This window comes from Salmo trutta, chromosome 4 (genome assembly GCF_901001165.1).
Source record: "Salmo trutta chromosome 4, fSalTru1.1, whole genome shotgun sequence".
Lineage (NCBI taxonomy): Eukaryota > Metazoa > Chordata > Actinopteri > Salmoniformes > Salmonidae > Salmo > Salmo trutta.
Window position 1 is genome coordinate 69,182,738 of NC_042960.1, and position 17,203 is coordinate 69,199,940.

General features: G+C 41.7%; 1 pseudogene; it reads right to left on the reverse strand.

The window, feature by feature from the left end:
* Positions 1-912: 912 nt before the first annotated feature.
* LOC115193081 (tripartite motif-containing protein 16-like) overlaps positions 913-17,203 on the reverse strand; it is a 38,364-nt pseudogene continuing 22,073 nt past the window's right edge.

The window sequence follows — 17,203 nt, forward strand, 5'->3', positions numbered from 1 at the left end:
TATGGACTATCAATACAAAGTGACCATTTAGATTGAGGCCCAGTTCAATGAGAGGAAGTCTTAACAGAACTGGGGAATGACAGACATGAAGTGGGAGGGTGGAGATCTAATATTATTTTGTGCCAAACACTAAAGCATGATATTGTAATAAATCTACACCCTATTCCCTATGTAGAACACTACTTTAGACCTGGTCAGAAGCACCGTAGTGCACTACGTAGGGAATAGGGAACCATTTGGAACAGAGACAGTAATTCCCCTGAACATCTTTCTCTTCCTCATCTGGTTTCTTGAACAGCCCTTCACTCCTCCCCTCTTCCTCCCCTCCTCCCTTTTCATTCTATTCTATCAGCCACACCACTAGCTCACCTCCACACAATCCATTTACAAGTTAAAGACACACCTTGGAATAAATAACAAAGAAACTATTTCTAGATGAAGTTTAGTGTTGTATTTTTTATTTCCCATCACCATAAATCATATTTAATCACTGAACAGTAGCAGACCTAACTTCATCTGTTCCTGACTCTGGATAGTGGATTAAAAAGACCATCAATCTCCAATGATATTAAAGTACTATTCTGAACATTACTGATATACTGAGTGGCAAGTCAAGATATCTGCTGGTTTTATTGTTTGGTCAATAGCACCACCTGCTGGACAGGTTTAATGTTGCTGGACTGAGCAGTATGGGAGGATGAAAGATGACACATTTAGGGCCGGTATCCTGGACATCTACATTGAACATGCTTTTTAGTCCAGGACTAGGATTAATCTGTGTCTGGGAAACCAGACCATATACCTTAGTAGAAAGTAAGTGATTCCAGCTTGTAGTGGGCTGACTAGTCCTGAATTGTCCTTTTGTTCCTGGACCATTTTCCATGCAGCTCCAGGTGACAGAGAACACATCAATTAGGGCCGAGCCTACAAGCTGATCAATGATACTGAGGAGAATTACATAGAGACAGAGAACCAACTGAGAAAACATATCAATGGTTCTGAATGACAACCAATATACATCAACACCATACATCATGATTCATGGAAATGTACAAGATCAAACATTGCACTTAAAAAAATATGAATACATTGAATTTTAATTCATAACATCTGAAGATCAAATCAGTTAAATCATTGTAGATAAAACAGAGTAGAATGAATCATCACATCTGGGGACCATCACCACCAGCATGACTAGTATCTATGTGGACCCTTCTACAGTTTAACCAGCTCAACAGTACCAGTAAGCCAAAACCCAGGATAGAGGGGCTGAGTGAATGTGGTCTGGACTCTGTGGAGGAGGGTCATTGTGTCAGAGACACTGTAGAAGGACAGAGTACCTGCCTTGTGATCCAGGTACACTCCTACTCTGGAGGACTGAGGGCCTGATACTTCAGTCTCAACGTTATTGTGTCTGAAACAATAACCACCTCTATAGTACAGTAAACTCCAGGACTTGTTATTGTATCCAAATCCACCACCTCTCTCTGTTCTGCTGATGTCTTTATATGAGACTGCTGTATAAACCCACTCCCCACTCCACTCCACCTCCCAGTAACAGCGTCCAGACAGACCCTCTCTACACAGAACCTGCCAGTAGTTGGTGAATCTGTCTGGATGGTCAGGATATGGTTGGACTTGGTCTGTATAGGTCACCTTTCTGTTCCCTTCAGACAGAGAGAGGTATGTGCATGCTGTGTTTGGGTCCAGTGTGAGTTGACAGGAGTCTGGGAGAAGAGCAGAGCAGAGACCAATGAGGGGAGTCAGAACAATAAGTTAAGTCAGATACTGTATCTACCCTGTCTTTGATTAGAGCACAGCAGAGATCAAATCAGAGAAATATGAGGAGTCAGATAGATACCCAGTCTTTGATTAGATCTACTATTGCTATATATTTCTAGAGGGATTGTTAGGAGTGTCAGTAAAAAGAGACTGTTAGTTACTTCACAATAAAGAGACTCACATTGTAACAACTGTTCTCTGGTCTTGGGCTTTGGAGACAGTACAACATCCACTATATTCACTACAGACACACAAACACATTGACAGAGAGAGGGAATGTTATCATCATACCATATTCCACATGTATATGACTAGTAGGGAACTTTCAATGGTCTAAAGTTGATGTTCTTATTGTTTTCAACACACCTGTAGTGGAGATCTTGGTCCATTCTCCTTTAAGAAAGTCTTCTAGTTTCTCTCTCAGTTCAGACACAGTCTTACTCACATCTCCAAAGTACTGAAGAGGACGGACAACGATGCTGGGTAAGTCTGAAGATACACTGATACTGGAGAGAGACTGATAACTCTGGAGAGAGAGCGAGAGAGAGAGAGAGAGAGAGAGAGAGAGAGAGAGAGAGAGAGAGAGAGAGAGAGAGAGAGAGAGAGAGACGGACAGAGAAAGAGAGGGACAGAGAGAGAGAGGGACGGACAGAGAGAGGGAGAGACAAGGACAGAGAGACAGACAGGACAACATAATGATTGAGATGAATAGTTTCACATTAAGTTAATTTCATATCACATGTAACAAGGCAGTTTAGTTACATGGAGGAAATGGATGTGATCCTCTGTGTGTGAGAGCTGCTCCAGCTCAGTGCTTCTCTTCCTCAGCTCAGCTATCTCCTGCTTCAGTTGCTCCAGGAGTCCTTCAGCTTGACTCACTTGAGCCTTCTCTTGGGCTCTGATCAGCTCCTTCACCTCAGAGCTCCTTCTCTCAATGGAACGGATCAGCTCAGTAAAAATCTGATCACTGTCCTCCACTGCTGCCTGTGCAGAGCGCTGTTAAGAGAGAGCGAGAGACAGAGAGAAAGCAGGTGAGAGACAGAGACAAACAGAGAGAGAGAGAGAGAGACAGTAGGTACAGTAGCCTCTGCACCTCATTGAGTCAGAACACTGCCACCCTGCTCTCCATGTCCACCAGGCCTTGTCCCCCCTCCTGGACAGTCAGATACAGAACACCGCTTGGTCCTGCTCTACTCTCCTCCCTCCTGGTCCCCCCTCCAGTAGCCTGCCCCAGAGCAGAGCTAGACCCAGCTGTTAGTTATAAGATGAACTATAAAACTTTATATTTTGCAATTCTGAGTAATTACTACTTTAGTAAGGATATACACTTTATTCAGTACTGATAATTCCAATAGATGGCAGCACATTTCTAAATCCTCCTACCTAACTCAGTACTTCTGAGAAAATAAAAAAGAGTCCTACTAACTTCTAATAGACCCTCCCCCATCCCCCAAATCCCTTCCAACCCCCCCAACGCCATCCAACCTCAATAACCCTACACTTCAATCTTTCCCTCTCTTCAACATCCTTACAACAATATAACAACACATGCTCCACCGTTTCATTGACAATACCCTCCAGACACAAACCATTCACATGCTGCCAACCAGATGTAAGGACCAGTTCAATGTACAATGTCCAAAACACAATCGAGTAAACACCACCTCTTCCTTCCTAATCTGACCTTTGAATCTTGGTCCACCGATCTTTAGAGGACATATAAATGCCGTCCCTTGTGCTCAGAGTCCCATCTCTTCTGCCACACATCTATCAAAATGTCTCTGATCTTACATTTGTCCTCACCTCTACCCAGTGGAACATTAATATATATTATATCTTGTTATAAAGCTCTTTTAGATAACTGGTCTACAATTTCATTCCCTTCCACACCTGAATGTGCTGGGACCCAGCAGAATCTCACTACTACCCCCATTCTCTCATTTCTCCATAATAACATTGATACCTACAACTTTCCAACCAAAACCACTGCCTTGTCTACTAGTATATTCCCAACAGTCATCTAGATCAGAAGCAGTGGGATGTTCAACCTCACAGCCTTTCAACCCAATAAGCTAATGACAATTTATTACGCCGTAAACCCAAAGGCATCTCACCTGCCTCCACTAGTAAGACACATACAGATGTTGATTTAAATGCACCAATACATATCCTTAAAGCTATATACTGGATTCTGTCCAGCTTAAGTCTTTGCCGCTGTTCCATAAACTATACACCCGTAATCAATTGTCGTCCTGATCAGAGCGCTATAAATATCCATCAACGATTGTCTGTCAGCACCCCATTCACAACCAGAGACCCACACAACCAACTACCACGAAAGTGATGGAATGAGAGAGAGAGACATCGTTACAACACTGTACATAGACATAATATAACGTTTCTTCTTCTTTGGAGTTTAACGGCGGTTGGCATCCATTATGTTGAATTATCGCCCCCAACTGGACAATAATATAAATCTATTTTACTTTGTCATACAAAATGGGAAAAGGAACATCTCATATTTTTCTAATAAAAAAACACCATTCCAACTAACCCTCATTAAAAACCCACTACCCCATTCCACTACTTTGACCCTATCTGCTCCTGCACCATGCCAACTAACCCTACACTCATTAAAAACCCACTACCCCATTCCACTACTTTGACCCTATCTGCTCCTGCACCATGCCAACTAACCCTACACTCATTAAAAACCCACTACCCCATTCCACTACTTAGACCCTATATTTTCCTGCACCATGCCAACTAACACTACACTCATTAAAAACCCACTACCCCATTCCACTACTTTGACCCTATCTGCTCCTGCACCATGCCAACTAACCCTACACTCATTAAAAACCCACTACCCCATTCCACTATTTTGACCCTATCTGCTCCTGCACCAGGCCAACGACCTGGGAGGACGGGACACCACCACTCAACACACCCTGGAACTCTTCTGAAGTCAATATGACCAATACGTCTCTGGTTCTGAGCTCTTCTCCACACCTTCTACCTCACTTAACTCTCCCTCATTCATTTCCATTTCACCTCCAGAACTCAGTCTGGCGCACGGCTCTCTCTGTTTGCTCTTAAATTATAACATTTGAAATGTCTCTATTCCTTTGAAACTTTTGTGAGTTGAATGTTTACTGTTCATTTCTGGTTGTTTATTATCTATTTCACTTGCTTTGGCAATGTAAACATATGTTTCCCATGCCAATAAAGACCTTTGAATTGAATTGAATTGAGAGAGAGAGAGCTCCATGTTAATGTATAGGGGACATGAGTCAGTCATGGTTACTCATGGTTATGTGCTGAGGTAGCCCCGCCTGCGACTTCTAAATCAGTGTCGGCCCAATAGGGAATGTTCTCTTGATGTAATGGTCCATATGTTGGTTTATCCCACGGTAGACCTGGGTTCATATCCAATCAGTTACATTAAGCAGTCAATTCTCTGAAAGGGGTCCAGACATAGTGGGATTGGAGAAGGTTCTCTCTCTCTCTCTCTCTCTCTCTCTCTCTCAATCTCTCTCTCTCATTGGAGGAGACAGGTAAAATGATGTGTCTCCTCTGGTCAACAATACTCACCTTGAAAGACTTCACAGCCTGTCGGAGCTCCTTCAGCTCCTTCTCTCTCTCCTGGAATCTCTGCTGGACCTTCTGCTGACTCATCCCCAGCTGTCTCTGTGGAGAATCACTCTTCAATGAGCTATCAAGCTTTATTTGTCCAGTAGATCAATAGTATAGTAATGTGACATAGGACCCGTAGAGAGGAAGGTCTACAATCCTGAGGAAGTCCCTTTACAATATTATATTATGTTGCTATGTGAATGACTATAGTTTTTATGGTAGGCCTACATGTATCAAGGGGTTGAGACTGAACTTTGGACTCATAAAAGGCCATTCAGAATGATAATAGTGTTTGACTTTAAAAATATTGATACATTTGGAGAATCTGGGTTAACATATCTATACACTCAAGGTTTGTGTCCATATTTGTGGATCCATTTCATTTGAATGATCTCATATTCAAACAGATGTAGTTCCTACTGTATCTTTTATTCTTTGTTTATCAGACAGTCACCAACAAGTTGTTCTGGTCTTACCTGTTTCTCAGTCCTCTCTGCTGCAGCTGACACTGTATGATGGCCTTTATGTTCATCCATTGTACACAGATAACAGATACACTGCTGATCGGTACGACAGTAAACCTCCAGCAGTTTGTCATGATGAGAGCAGATCTTCTCCTGTAGTTGTGCAGTGGCTTTGACCAGCTTGTGCTTCTTCAAAGCAGGAGATTCATAGTGAGATTGGAGGTGAGTCTCACAGTAAGAGGCCAGACATGCCAGACAGGACATGAGGGCTTTCTGCTTTCTGGTCCCAGTGCAGAAATCACACGCCACATCTCCAGGTCCAGCATAGCACTGAGCAGGAGGGGGAGCAGCCTGGAGTCCTGTCTTCTTCAGTTTCTTCACCACTTCAGCCAGAACGGTGTTTCTCTTCAGAACAGGCCTTGGGGTAAAGGTCTCTCTGCACTGAGGACAGCTGTAGACACCTTTCAGAACATCCTGATCCCAGCTTTCTTTAATACAACCCATACAGTAACTGTGCCCACAGGCAGTAGTCACCGGATCCATCAGTAGATCCAGACAGATGGAACAACAGAACAGTTCCTGATTCTCTGCCATTTTGGTGCTCTCTCCTGTAGGTTAAGCAATGGCAGTGTGAAAGATGACTTTCTGTTCAGTGTGAAAGATGACTTTCTGTTTCATGTAACTCTACACCAGAGGACAGGGAGTGGTTTCCTACTGGACTGTGTAATCTGTATGTAGAGGGGGTGTGGTTTCTTTGATAAGGAGGTATGACTTTCTTTGATAAGGAAGTATGTTGATAAATACTTTGTTGAGGGAAAATGTACTTGATACGTTAGTAATATATTGTTTTGTCACCTAGCTGTCTTATGATGACGGCACTAATTGAAAGTCTCTCTGGATAAGAGTGTCTGCTAAATGATTAAAATGTAAATGTAAAATTAATAATATGCAAAGCATGTTGAGTATTATTCTAATGAGCTCTGTCCCGAAACAAGACCAATAATAATACCCAGTTTGCTTTGCAGTTTATTTGGTATGTTAATTATCACATATACATTCATATTTTAGTAATTTAGCTTCGCCAGAGTGACTTGCTCAACTAAGGTAGATAACAACATACAGTATCACTGTCAACAAGCAAGAAAAACGTTTTTTTAACCGTTACTGAGAATCTTGTTGCTGTACGGGCCGGACACTTCCAAATATATTTTGTATATAAAATTAAATACATTACATGTAATTATATACATTACAAAATGCAAGTATTTAGTAGTTTAATTTGATACATTGATGTTTATGGTATTTTGTATCTGAATATTGTATTTGTATGTAGTAATTTCTGTCCATCCCTGGTAGTAGAATACTCTTGTCTTTAGGGTGTTTTCAAGACCAGGACAATGGAGGTAAAGGACTGGTTTAAACAGGAAAATGTCATGGAGTTTTATTTTAAAGAAATGTTTACAAATCACTTTCAAAAGGATTTCAAAATACTAAATAAAATACCTAGCTCTCCTCAGAGCATAATCACAGGCGGTCTCTTAAAAACTGCACGCAGAGGCATAAAAATGTGTTGTAGAAATTCTAACCAGAAAGGGGAGAGACTGAAGAATCTTTCAACAACAGCTGTATTAATATGTGGAGACATGAGGTCAACCATCACTCAGGGTGCATGGTAGAGAGACCAATGATTCAGGAACAACAGCTCTCTTATATAGACACTCTTTTACATGAGATTCAAGTGTCACCATCTTACACAAGCAGTTTGCAAAAGGCTCATTTCAGGGGTTAAGCTGAATCATGCTGCTCAGCTATTAGTTGAAACTCTCGGTGTGGTCAGGGCGTGGTTTGAGTTCTAGGAACATGTTTCTGAGAACTGACACATCTCAGTGGTCAACCCTAATGCTGAGCTGTTATCGTGACTTCTATCTCAACAACAGGACGCTGCCCCTACCCAGAAGCTCTTTTTGCACTCTGCCTACAACATTTGGTTTAGACAGAGGACCAGGAAGAGGAACTTGTATGACACGCTGTTCTAATTCAGATTTACTGGCACAATGTTTTCTTCATTGTATCTTCTTCACACAATCACTCAGTTTAGTACCTTGAAGACTAACTATATGTAATATTACTTAATTACCTTGTACCTCAGTTAATTTCTGTCACCACAAATGTTTTCCACAAGTTCATCTGACTAAGTCAGTAGATAAAGGGCTTCATCTGACTCTGGGTCAGTAGATAAAGGGCTTCGTCTGACTCTGGGTCAGTAGATAAAGGGCTTCATTGCCAAAATTCTGAAGTTTCTCTTTAAGTCAAAATTAAAGCTGAAATGTCTTTGGCCACCATACCAATTAAAACTATAACTGAAATGTATTTGGCCACCATACCAATTAAAACTATAACTGAAATGTCTTTGGCCACCATACCAATTAAAACTATAACTGAAATGTCTTTGGCCACCATACCAATTAAAACTATAACTGAAATGTCTTTGGCCACCATACCAATCAAAACTATAACTGAAATGTCTTTGGCCACCATACCAATCAAAACTATAACTGAAATGTCTTTGGCCACCATATCAATCAAAACTATAACTGAATTGTCTTTGGCCACCATACCAATTAAAACTATAACTGAAATATCTTTGGCCACCATACCAATTAAAACTATAAATGACATGTCTTTGGCCACCATACCAATTAAAACTATAACTGAATTGTCTTTGGCCACCATACCAATTAAAACTATAACTGAAATGTCTTTGGCCACCATATCAATCAAAACTATAACTGAAATGTCTTTGGCCACCATACCAATTAAAACTATAACTGAAATATCTTTGGCCACCATACCAATTAAAACTATAACTGAAATGTCTTTGGCCACCATACCAATTAAAACTATAACTGGAATGTCTTTGGCCACCATATCAATCAAAACTATAACTGAAATGTCTTTGGCCACCATACCAATTAAAACTATAACTGAAATGTCTTTGGCCACCATACCAATTAAAACTATAACTGAAATATCTTTGGACACCATACCAATTCAAACTATAACTGAATTGTCTTTGGCCACCATACCAATCAAAACTATAACTGAAATGTCTTTGGCCACCATACCAATTAAAACTATAACTGAAATGTCTTTGGCCACCATATCAATCAAAACTATAACTGAAATGTCTTTGGCCACCATACCAATTAAAACTATAACTGAAATGTCTTTGGCCACCATACCAATTAAAACTATAACTGAATTGTCTTTGGCCACCATACCAATTAAAACTATAACTGAAATATCTTTGGCCACCATACCAATTAAAACTATAAATGACATGTCTTTGGCCACCATACCAATTAAAACTATAACTGAAATGTCTTTGGCCACCATACCAATTTAAACTACATCAAAAGAGTTCCTCAAGAGGTCCATAGTCTTGAGATAGTGGCTGGGTTGGAGACCCACCAGCTGCATGGTGGCTCACCAAACGTGCATAGAGAGCTGACTGCAGCAAGGTGTACTGCTTAACTAGGATGTGGTCCTAGTTGGAGAGTGGCTTTAGGGTGGAGTACACTTCCAACAGCAGGCATTCCCTTCAACACGTTACAGAAGATAATGTGGAGATAGAGATGGGTAGTATTTCTGTTATATGTATTTGAAATACATATTTCAATGACTTTTGAGTATTTAGTCATTTGTATTTCACTGGCCTGAACTGCAATCCTATGTATTTTGTAACAAGATTCTTTTGAGACCTGTAATTTGTGAAAACATTGTTGTTGTAAAATAATACATATTTTTCTATTCCATTTTATATAGGGGTTGGTAAGGTTGTGTCCCCGTTTCATCCTGCATTGGTATCAGCAGTCTGATAGTACTATGGTTTGATAAGACTGTCTGGTAAATGATAACATTGGTATCAGCAGTATGATAGTACTATGGTTTGATAAGACTCTGCTAAATGACAACATTGGTATCAGCAGTATGAAGGCACTATGGTTTGATAAATTTACTAAATATAAATGTATATGTAAAAATGTTGATAAATACTTTGTTGAGGGAACATGTACTTGATACAATTGTAATATGTTGTTGTCTCACCTAGCTGTCAGAGAGAATATAGTAGACGGTTTCTGTCAAAAAATGATTGATGAGTTTTTCCTGTGCTCTGTGTTTATGACCTTTTAAGGACATCCTGTCTGGATGTTCTCACACTATTGTTTTACCTTTTGTTTAACTCGGCAAGTCAGTTAAGTACAAAATCGTATTTACAATGACGACCTACCCAGCCAAACCCGGACGCTGGGCAAATTGTGCGCCGCCCTGTGGGACTTTAGTGTGTGTATTATAGTGGGTATTGTAGTGGGTAGTGTGTATTTAGTGTGTATTGTAGTGTGTAGTGTAGTGTGTATTGTAGTGTGTAGAGTAGTGTTTATTGTAGTGTGTAGTGTAGTGTGTATTTAGTGTGTATTGTAGTGTGTAGTGTAATGTGTATTGTAGTGTGTAGTGTAGGGTGTATTGTAGTGTGTATGTAGTGTGTATTGTAGTGTGTAGTGTAGTGTGTATTGTATTGTAGTGTGTATTGTAGTATGTATTGTATTGTAGTGTGTAGTGTAGTGTGTATGTAGTGTGTATTGTAGTGTGTATTGTAGTGTGTATTGTAGTGTGTATTGTAGTGTGTATGTAGTGTCTATGTAGTGTCTATTTAGTGTAATGTAACTTTATAGTGCAGCTGTTTCTTTGAAGTAAAGCACATGTTTGAAATAAAAAGTAATGGCCTGGTGATTGATGTGTGTATTATAGAGTAATGGCCTGGTGATTGATGTGTGTATTATAGAGTAATGGCCTGGTGGTTGATGTGTGTAATATAGAGTAATGGCTTGGTGATTGATGTGTGTATTATAGAGTAATGGCCTGGTGATTGATGTGTGTATTATAGAGTAATGGCCTGGTGATTGATGTGTGTAATATAGAGTAATGGCCTGGTGATTGATGTGTGTATTATAGAGTAATGGCCTGGTGGTTGATGTGTGTAGTATAGAGTAATGGCCTGGTGATTGATGTGTGTTATAGAGTAATGGCCTGGTGGTTGATGTGTGTATTATAGAGTAATGGCCTGGTGGTTGATGTGTGTATTATAGAGTAATGGCCTGGTGGTTGATGTGTGTATTATAGAGTAATGGCCTGGTGATTGATGTGTGTATTATAGAGTAATGGCCTGGTGATTGATGTGTGTATTATAGAGTAATGGCCTGGTGATTGATGTGTGGTGTCGTGACCTTGTTGAACTTAAAGAAAATGTGTTTGAAAATTTGAAACAGTTGGGAGATTTTTTTATTTAATTTATGGAGCTGCTGTGTAGTGAGCTTGTGACCCTTTATAGAATGAAAAGTAATTGCCAGGGTAGGTCTGCCTGAGTATAAGTAAGTGTTAGACCTGTGTCGTGTCTTTGGCTATGCCGGATTAAGTGATATGACATGCTAACCTATAAAATTATTTCTCTGTAATTAATATTACCTGATTAAGCTAATCATGTAAATGTAATTAACTAGAAAGTTGGGGCACCACGGAAGAACGTTTATAGAGCCGTTATCTTCCGAATAACCTCTTAAAATACTTAGTCATATTTTACATCGATAGCAGTCAATATTAACCCTTATCTTATTTTCAGTCTCATAATGAAAGTTGTAAATTCTTGGCTATCTTCACGAACCCTGGCTAACAAGTTGAATCAGCAATACAAAATTGGGTTTAATTATTTATTTACTAAATACCTAAACTAATCACACAGAATTACAAATACACCGAATACAATTGATGTCATACATGATGGCTGGTTACACAAAGGGAAGGGGGTTGGGCTTGAATGAAAGAGCGGGAAGATTTAGGAACAAAGAAACAGCAGCTATGCTATCGTAAATACATTATCTTATGCATTCTAAATTACCGCCCATTTGGAAAAGGAAAATGCAATAAATATTTACTCTGAGCTGCGCTTCAGTAGATTGGTCGTAGATGCTGGCCGGGTTGGCCAACAGATCTTCCTGTCCTCAGAAGAATGTCTCTGGTGGTAAATTGGATACGTGGTGGTATCTTCGTCCGTCTGTTAGACTGGATCCGTCGTCTGTCCTTTCCTAGCCCCCGTCTACAGCGGCCGCTGCTAACTCAACGGCTAGGAAGTTTCACTTCTGTAGTGAATAAGCTCAAAGTTCACACCATTCGCCACCAAAGCTCACACCGAGGTTGGCTTAGTTCTGTACTTGACATGTGTGTCCTTCTAACGTAGAGGCAGCAGACCTCACGTACTGGAACAATGTGGTTATCTTTTCGTCAAAGGCTTATATAGTGGAGAGGGGGAAGGATGTGTTTCATCGTTTATAACCCCTGTCTCTTCACAGGGGTGGGCCACTGATCAAGCAGGGCACTTTCCTTATGAAAACCCAATTCTCTCATTTGGAAGCTAAAATTACATTTAATCTCCTAACAAACAATTTCAATATCAAACATTTCAATTGCATAACAATTCCATGTGACTCTGATAACTAGAGGGTGTATACTTTCCCAGGTACAGTTTATGTCGTCCTGTCATCAGTCATAATGTCTCAGATGACAACCGAACTGATATCCATACTCATTACGTTCCAAAGCATATTTCCAACTGGTTTTATTACCAAAATATGGTTCCTTTCCCCATTTGTTTGATGTTCCCAGACTCTCTATATTTAACAGGACAGCAGTCCTTCAGGACAGAAAGAGAGGGGAAGGAAGAAAGGTATTTATGGGGGGGTCATAAACCTTACCCACAGGTCAACGTCATGACAGTCCCCCCATGTTGGGTTCAATCTTGCGATTAACCTGCATGTTGTAAACCAACATAAAAATGAACGTGGGTTGTCCTGGTTGTGGATCATCGTTGTGGTCCCCATCTGGCGGTCGACCCGGGTAGGGTGTCTGCAAATGAAGAAGTCCGCTCCAAGGCTGGGCAGCAGATGTCCAGTTGGTGGTTGCTATTGCAGTCCCCCCTCTGGTGGTCGACCCAGGTAGGGTCTCTGCAAATGAAGAAGTCCGTTCCATGGCTCGGCAGCGGATGTCCGGATTGGGATCGCCATTCTGGACCCGTCGTCTGGTCGTCCAGACTGGAATATCTGGGCAGTAACTTAGGCAGATGTTAACAACGCACGCACACACACTCATGAAATATATCATTACATTTCCTCCCAAATGAGCGGCGTTGTGGCACTAACTGATGGTTGTATGGGGGAGTTGTTTATGGCTTTATCACTTTCTATGTGCCGAAGAAAATGAAACAACATGAATGAAAGCATAAACAAAACAAAATATAGTTATGCCACCTTAATCATCTAATTGGACTGTATTCTATCTACGTCCATTGTCTTGGCAAAATGACCCTATCATGGCATTGTCTAATGTCATATTTAGGGCTTTCCTAATTTGCGGGGTGGCGCTTAGGGTACTATCCTAAGTTGACAACTATATGATAAGTCTACAGCTGTAAGGCACCAGTTTTGGGCAGTCTACAGGGATGACCTATGGACTTCTGGTTAGAAAACTGGTGATTGCTGTAGAGTCAAAGGCCTAGAAGTAAATGTTCAACTTTACTAAGGCTGGTATTTTGCTTAGACCCTTAAGTGGTCCTAGCATAAATCCTAATTTGATGTTCCGTTGTGCATGTGCGTTTATGCTTACACAATCGCGCATGTCAAGGGAAGAAAACCAAGTATCCTGGCAGATTACAACTTGTTCAGAATGAGTCTGACGTAGTCAGGTAATTTTCAGGTCAATGCCTGGAGGTCAGTCAGAATTGGTGTCAAGGGAGTCTGTAGTAGTTTTCTACAAGTCACAGTGTCTTCCACTATTGTAGTGGCGGTAGGTATGAAGTCTATTTCATAGCTATGTTATCCACGGAGGAGCTAACCTCACGACGGAAGTACTCTTTAAGTATTGGACCAGTCATACGTGGTGTGATCATGGTTCATGACTTCTAATAACTTTTCTCCTGAATGGAGGGTCCTATTTATTAGTGGCATGTGTTAACCATTGGAAGAGTGCAATGGAGATTCCCTTCCCCGTGTTGCACTCTGAGTGACTCCTATGTCGCTATTATCAATAGCAATTTAACTTGTGAGGTTACTAATCCTCTTACTGAGTGTTGCTGGACTGACTGTGTTATTGGTACTGGTATTCAAGGGGTCCAGTTGTCCTACCGATTTATTCTGAAATATTATCTACCGGAACACATGATTGGAGCATATTACTAGTTGTATTGTAGTTGAACCTACACATGGCAAGGAATGATTATTGTTGCCATTTGTTTTGGAGGTGGACAAGTCCATTGGACTTCCTTTACAACCAGTGTGGTACACCTCAGTACTATCTTAGATGTGTTCTAAGATCATCCCTGTCAAGGGGCCTGTCTGCTCCTCACTGTTCTCATAGGGGAGTTTACAACTAGATTTGATTTATGCTCTGGCAGCCTCGTATGGTGTTGTCCGTAGTCTCGACCCCCCCACCGGCCTCGATGAGGCTAATCATGGGTCTGGGCTACTATTCCCCCCCTTTGTGTCTCGGGACCCCCCCACCAGCGGGTGGTGTTGGTGTCCGAGGCGCAAACGAAAAGGTCGGACCCTATGTACGATTTGTCAGTGGCCGCGTTATTATGAGAATGGCTGTAACCTTTCAACCAAATCTCCTGGTGTTTGTGCTTCAACACCCTCAGTGGCTGTCGAGGTCTGTCAGTCACCACCGCGTCCGCATGTGGCAACCTCTTCAGTACCTGCAAACTGAGACGAGGATATCGGTCTGTGATATCGCAAAGTGTTTCACCAGTGGGAGTCATCGGGTCAGTTGCTGGACTGACGCCATTAGTGTCATTGTAAGGGGTGACAGTCCCCAACAAAGCAGAAGGTGTATCATCGGAAGCAGAGTGTACTCTGCGCATCAATGTTTTTCTTGCTGAGACGGCCGCAGTGCTTGCGAAAGTGTCCGAAGGGCAAGAGAAGTTCATCTCAACTACCGTATTGCACGACTGCAAGGAGGAGGGAAGTTGCTCATTCACAGAGACAGCTGGCTCGAAATCATGAAAAGAATGGTCAATCAGATTGGCTGATGGAATGTGTCGAGACATCGTAATATCTCCTTGGATCGGATTCTGCACCAAGAGGTTTCTAAACGTCTTTTTCCCAAGGGACTTCGGGAGAACATTGGTCTACGTTTTGATCGTCCTTCAACCCTTTGTTACCCTTGTGCTCTGACACTTTTTGTGGGTTGGGTGCAGGAACGTAGCGAACGGGTCGATTGTAGCGGTAGTCATGTTGATGGCTACGTACTTTACAGTTATTTCGACCACGAAGGTTATTGGAATCATGGTTTCGTGGTAGAAACTGTTGTTGTGCGTCATCTCTCGACGCTCCAATACCTGATAATGCACCCTCTAACTGGAGTGAGTGCTCCTGGTTAAACTTCAAAACCGAGTGGTCAGGGCTCTTAGCGTTGTGAACTTTTGATGCCTCAAAAGCTGTGCTTGCAAGCTCTCTGAGTTGTAAGATAGGCAAGCCAACGTGGGCTGCAGGGCCCAAGTAGGTAATGAAGGTGGGATACATGTTCGACAGAAACATTTGTTTGAATGGTAACAGCTCTTCCATTCCTGTTTCCGTGAGTAGGCCAAAGTAAGCTGAACGAAGCCTATGATAGAAAGCTTGTGGGTGTTCGTTTCGAGCTTGTTTGACCGTGTTAGCCAGTGAGCTATCGTGTTTGCGAGTCGCAGAACCACTGAATTCTAATTTCAAAGCTGTGGCAAGTTTAGCGTAGTCATTTAGCACGTGTTGCTGTTGTAGGCGAATGAACCTCGTCACGTGTCTATTCGACGTTCGCTTCAACAGGTAAACCCTGTCAGAACACGTAGCGTTCGGGTAGCCACCCAACGCGTCCTCTATGTCAGCTAGGAACGTCTCAGTATCGTTTGGCTGACCTGGAACGGGGTCAAAGGTGGGGAAATTCTTGACGAGTTTGTCAAGGTATTCCGCGCCAAGCGGGCGGAGAGGGTTGGCTTCATCCTGTGGAGAAATTGGGGCTGACAGGCCAAGAGGAGAAGCCAAGCTTTGGCTTTGTTGGCCAAGAGACTCCATATTACTCAGTGCCGAATGGCCAAGAGGAGAAGACTGAGGGACACATGATGGAGGCAATGTCTGAAACCTATCGTCTTCACTCCTTTGAGTACCGGACTCCGGTTGCTTGGATGGGTAGTCATGCTGTAGAGCGTGACCATTCTGGACTTCCTCCAGATGGTACCTAAGTGTGGTCTTCTGCTGCATTGCAGAGTCCACTTGAGCGCTTAGAGTACCGATTTTGACACGTGAGTGTCACCTCTGCTCCTTTCCGTCTCAAACTTATCTGTCATGGTTTGCAGATAGAGGTCTCGAGTACAGAGCGAGAGATTCAGTGATGAGATTTCCTCTGCTTGCTTAGAAATCAATATTTCCATCCTCATCACCTGAGTTCTCTCATCATTCATTTGGTCAGCGACTTCAATAAGTTCTGCTGATTTGTCATCCAAATTTGTCATTGTGTTCATCAACTGATCGTCTTTGGTCTGCAGAATTTGGAGTAGAACATTGTTACCTTGAGTAACGTTCAACAAAACTGCCTGCATGTTATCAAATTGCGCGTTCCTGTTTGTAGATAACTCGACAGATTTATCTAGTTTGGAGTGGACTACATCGCATTTAGTTTTGGCTAAATCGAGTTGTTCCTGCAGATGACGATTTTGTTGGAGAGTTTGTGCTCGTTCATCGTCATAAGTATTTGCAATTACTTTTAATTCTTCCGATTTCAAACGCAGTTCCTCGACTAGCAGAATGTTTTCATTTCCTGCTTTTGTCAATAGTTGCTCAGTTCTCTCCACCTTTGCCCTCATGTTAGCCATGTCTTGCACGTGCTTCAGCTGTGCACTGTGGTATTGGATCGATGCCAACCTTTGATGGCGATACATAAGTGCTAAAGTGGAGAGAACCGTCACAAAGCCTGTGTTTGATGGTTGATTGTGGAGAGCGTTCGCAATTTCGGCTGTGTTTTCGCTAATGTCATAATTAGGGTTGGTATCCCTGCTGAGGTCAGAGATCGATCCTTTTATGGGTTGAGGTTCACTAATTAGCGGAGGAGTGGTGGCCACCTCCTTTGGTAGCTTGCACATTATTAGAAAAATTTAGAGGAAAAATGTTCCTATTTTTTTTTTTGTTTTATGTTTGGGTTTGGAATTCATTGGAAGCTGCAAAGACAAGTTTAATCTATTTATAGAT